The following is a 4,871-nucleotide window of genomic DNA, read 5'->3' as shown; positions in this document are numbered from 1 at the left end:
CTCGCCCAGGGTACCACTAAGGACAGCTTTTGTGAGGCCGGCAGCAGTGAGGGCAGCCGAAGAAGATCCTGCCCTGGAATGACATCCAAGTAGGTGCCAAGCAGTGATCAGCTATGGCCACTGCCACCTACCCAGGGCCAGAGTCTGTCCTTTCCTCCCATGGTGCACAGCCCCATGGAGGCGCTTTTGGCTGGCTTGCCCCTTGATTTGGACAGAGCTGTTAGCTGGAGCAGCAAAGGCTGCAAGCAAGAGCAGAGCTTGGTCTGCAAGCAAGAGCAGACCACCTTGGGCAGGTGGTTCTGGGAGGCCGCGTCTTGTATTTGGAAGTAATGGGGTCTAACCCCAAATGGGCGGTTATTGAGCCAAATGGTGCCCAAGAAAGGCAAAGACAGAAGAGAGGCCGAGCCAAGTGGAAGGGCATGTGAAGGGTTGCCCCTTGGTGTCAGCATGGTGCCTACTTGCCTTGCCTCTGTGGCTGCTGGGGGACTTGCTCCATGGCTTGGGAGGGCTATGCCGGGCAAGGCCTAGAGGGCTGTGTATAAGGCCACATTTCACAGGTCCTGTGCCTTGGGCAGGTGAGAGAAAAGCACAGCATGTGCAGTGTGGCTCGCCGGGCACACCTCACAGGAAGCTGGAGAAGAAAGAGAGCCTGAGAGAGGAGAGGAGTTGCATCTCAGTGGACATAGCGCAGCTGAAAGAGAACCTAGACTCCGAGAGCAGATTTTCCTTTGAAGCTGAGGACTTCAGAGAACTCTAGGTACCTTTGAATCACAGTTTGGATCACTGGCAGCATGAGGACTTCCACAGAAACATGCACTGAGGTTTGGGGGTTTGTTTGTCCTCAAACAAGACTTCCCATAACCTCTGTAGCTACTGCCTGCTTCCTCCTTGTTCCCAAATTAACATATGCTGACCCACAAATGCATCTTATGTTGCAAACTTTTTCTGTCTGGAACACTGCCCATCAGATATTTTTAAGTCACCCCATGCTCTCTAAAACAACTTGGAAGCTCTTTCCACTTTCTGTGCCCTGCTAGATGTCCTTGCTTGTGTGGCTGTTGCTTGGTGTGACATCTTTAAAACATCTGACTATGATCCTATCCACTCTACTTAACCAGAGATTTATTTTCTGTGTTTTAGAAGAAAAAAGTGGCAGAGCACCCTGACACACTCCATTGCCATCCACAGCACTGCGAGCTTCCTGTATACCTACACATTTGCTGTTTCAACACACACATTTTGTGGTTGACAGTTCAAACGTCTTCCAGGCCCACAGAGTGATGGTCCCAGGTGCAGCTGCGGAAGTGTAACCCTGCCAAGGCTGATGGCTGGTGGCAGCTGCTTCCACTGTTGGATGGGGCACCGGAAGCACAGAACCCAGGTCATTCCAGCTACACCTCCGGCCCAAGGAAGCCCAAGAAGTGAAAGTGCTGCTCCCAGCTCAAATCAGAAGGTGGGAGGCTCTTCCCCCCTCCCCCCCACCAGGTGCCATAGTGCCTCACAGCACCTCCAAGCCTGCTGCTTCCTGCCACCCCAGGAGATGGGAGCAGTGCCCTGCCCTGTGGGGGATGGAGAAGTGCAGGTCGTCAGCCACACCTCCAGCACAATCCAGGGTGTCAGCAATTGAGAGAAGCTCCCTGCCCTGTAGGGATGTATAGGATGGGCACAAGAGCTGCACCTCCAGCTGCATCCAGGACGTAGATGATGTGAGCACCTTTGTGCCTAGTGGGAAGGCAGAGGCTCCTGTTGAGACCTGCACCTCCAGCCCTGCCCAGGATGTCAGCAGGGAATGAAGATTCCTGCCCTGGCAGCAGGCAGAGGATCAGGTCATGACCTGTGCCTCCAGCTCTGCTCATGGTGCCAGCACTGGGAGAAGCTGCCTGCACAGGGAGACAACAGTAGCTGTGGAGGGCATCTGTAACTCCAGCTCTGCCCTTATCTGAGGCAGAGAGAAGAGCTCCCAGCACAGCTGGGGCAATTGGGACAGTGAAAGCACTGCTGGAAACTGCAGCTCTCCTAAGGAGTGCCTTCAGCATGCTGACCTTAGACACTCAGTGGGCATCATAAATTCAGCCTTGCCAATGTTTTTGGTCAGAACTGCCCATAGAAAGAGCTCCAGTCTCCAGGCCAGGGGCTCTGGCCTGTCAAGTGCCCATACTACTCAAGGACAGGCACTCTGGGAGCAGCCTGCCTTCGTTCCCCACAGCACTTGGCCTTGCTTTCTGCTGAACTTCACAGGTTGTTCCTACAGCAGCAGCGAGACAGATATCTTTTCCAGGGGTGTCTCCATCCCAAAGGTGAAGAACAACCAGCCAGAGTCACAGCCTGCCCTCTGGCATGGGAGTCTGCAGAAGGCTCTAAAGATGGTACAACGCTTGAAACAGACTCATGAAAAGCATCTCCTGCCTTATGCCTGGATGAGAGGCCTTTCCTCAAGACTGGCCAGCCTTTACATATCCACTTCAGCCCATTGGGAGCTCCACAACGGTCCCAAGAATCAACAAGTTTCCCCCCTTCTATTCCCTTGCCAGTTATTTGCACAGGACCAACAAATCTGTGAGGGGAATGACAAGCATAGCAACTGCCAGCATATAAACAGATTAACTCAGCTGTGTGAGCATGCTGATTCGTTCTATCCCCTGAGCAGATCAAGCCATTCAAGTCTGAAGTCTTTAGTATGGCTAACCACAAGCAATCCTGCATCAGGGCCAGATGCCTTCTCTCTTGTCCAATGACACCTACAAGGCCCTACAGTGTCCTGAGGCCTTAGCCCACTTTCAGAGGCTTATTTGTGCTGTGAGGGTCCACACTGCATTCTGGCAGAAAATGCCTGGTGCTCACAGCTGACTAATCAAAAGAGGTGGCTTGCTCTCCTGCTACACAAACTGAAAATGTCCTGAATTCAGCCATATCTAAAAGGGCTTTCTCATGTTTCACTCGTAACTTCAGAGGGAAAAGCTGCAAGCTTTTTAGTCCAGTTTCTTTTTATCCTTTTTTTTTTTTTAAATCCTGTTAAAATGCCTCTCAACTTCTAGACTTCCTACATACTTACATATGTAGGATATGTATGGACTTGTCATCCTACATAGCTCCTCCTTGTATGGCTGAAGGAGATGTAACACATTCTCCTGACTTGTGGTTAATGACTGAGGGGTAGAAAGGATTCACCACACCATATTGGGGGGGGGGAGGGGAGAAGCAAGAGGTAAGTTGGTGAAATGAGAAGCCCTCACCAGATGAGAGAGAAAAGTGAGATTAATGTACCACTAGAGAAAAATACAGGGTGGTTCCAAATCCAGTTAACCCTACTGTCTCTGTGAGAAAGGCTTAGTGATTCCTTTGTAGAAAAGGTTTGTCACAGTCAAGATGCTGCATCTCTTATCTCCAAGCCTCCAGTCATAGCTCTGGATCGTAAAAGCCCTTTAAAGTGGCCATTTTTCTACCCAAGTGCCTTGACCATTCATCTCCTCTCACAGGCAGCTTCCTGTCTTCTTCGGTGTTGGGAGAAGAGGATAATTGGGGACAGAAAGGGCCCTCACAGAAACCCCTTTCTCTGAGTGAGGGGGAAACGGCTGTGAGGAGAGAGTGGAAGGATTCCCCGTCTACCCCTCAAAGCTCCCTGCCGAAGAGCAGGAGGTGTCCCTTCGCACCAGTACCCCCGGCAGCACTGTCCACTCAAGCCCAAGCGCCAAGCGGCCGCTCGGCAGTAACGGGAAACAGGACTCAACGGCAGAACGCCCACACCCCTCCCTCAGTAACGGCCGCCGGCACTCGTCCTGCCCTGAGTGAGAGCCGCAGCCGCCAATCAGAGGCCTCCAGCGGGGAAGCTTTCCCGCCTCGCGCTGCTGCGGCGGTTGGTGGCGGTGGTTCTGCGCGCGGAGGCGCCGTGCGCGTGCGCAGGAGGGAAGGGCAGGCGGCGGGAGGGGGGTGCGCTGGATGCCCGTTGGGGCAAGGTTGCCTCTTTGGCCCGGGGCCCTTCTGTCCGCCAAGGAAGCTGAGGGGCTTTGCAGCTCTCCGGCTGGGACCACCCTGCCTCCCTCTCTGTGCATTTCTGCCCATTCCAGAGTCAAAGAGGGCCTTTGAGGACCTCATGTCCACAAGAGGTGCCCCTGACACATAACCTGCGTAGCCTCCTTCATCATCCCATGATGCCTGGGCCTCACTACTGGCCTTGGCAAAGGATGGCTGGGAACGAGTGAAATGCCAGGGGAGCTTTGCCTTTCTTATAGTTGGATGCTCCTAAATTCACATTAGAGTTGCCTGGATGTGAACTGCTGCTGCTCATGCTGAGAGGAAAGACATCTTTTGGCTCTTAGCACCCTGTGGCATTTCTGAATATTGTGTGGTTCCTGTTGCCTCTGCCCCCTGCTAGACTGCACACTGAAGGGGACTGTGTATCTAGGCAGCCTCTGCTCCCTTCCCAGACAGGAACTGAGCTCCTGGGCACAATGCGAGGTGTGGGAGCAAGTATGTGGAGCAGGAACGCTGTCCTAGCTCACTCGTACACGCTGCCTGAGGCATTAAGAAGGACAGGGACCCAGCCTGATTTCTAGGCTGGAATAACCTTTGCATGCTCCTCATCTCTGATTCAGGGCAGCTTGTCGGACAACTCAGGTGGCCTTGGGTGCCTGGTGACAAGGTGGCTAAAGGCATCAGATGGCTTTAAGTGCTTGGGGTGCTCAAAGTTCCTCGCAGTCCACTGGCTCCCTCCATAAGCCTCTGAGCATGGCCTCAGCAGGACTGAGCCTAGTGCCCAGGTCTGCCTGATAGCCTGGGACCAGGTGGCTGGGGCTGGCCACGGGAGCCAGCTCCCTGCCCGGAGCTCCAGGAGCGGGCGGGGGGGGGGGGGGGGGGGGGCGGAGGCGGAGCTG

Source organism: Rhea pennata, chromosome 2 (genome assembly GCF_028389875.1).
Source record: "Rhea pennata isolate bPtePen1 chromosome 2, bPtePen1.pri, whole genome shotgun sequence".
Lineage (NCBI taxonomy): Eukaryota > Metazoa > Chordata > Aves > Rheiformes > Rheidae > Rhea > Rhea pennata.
Note: the sequence above shows the minus strand (reverse complement) of the source record.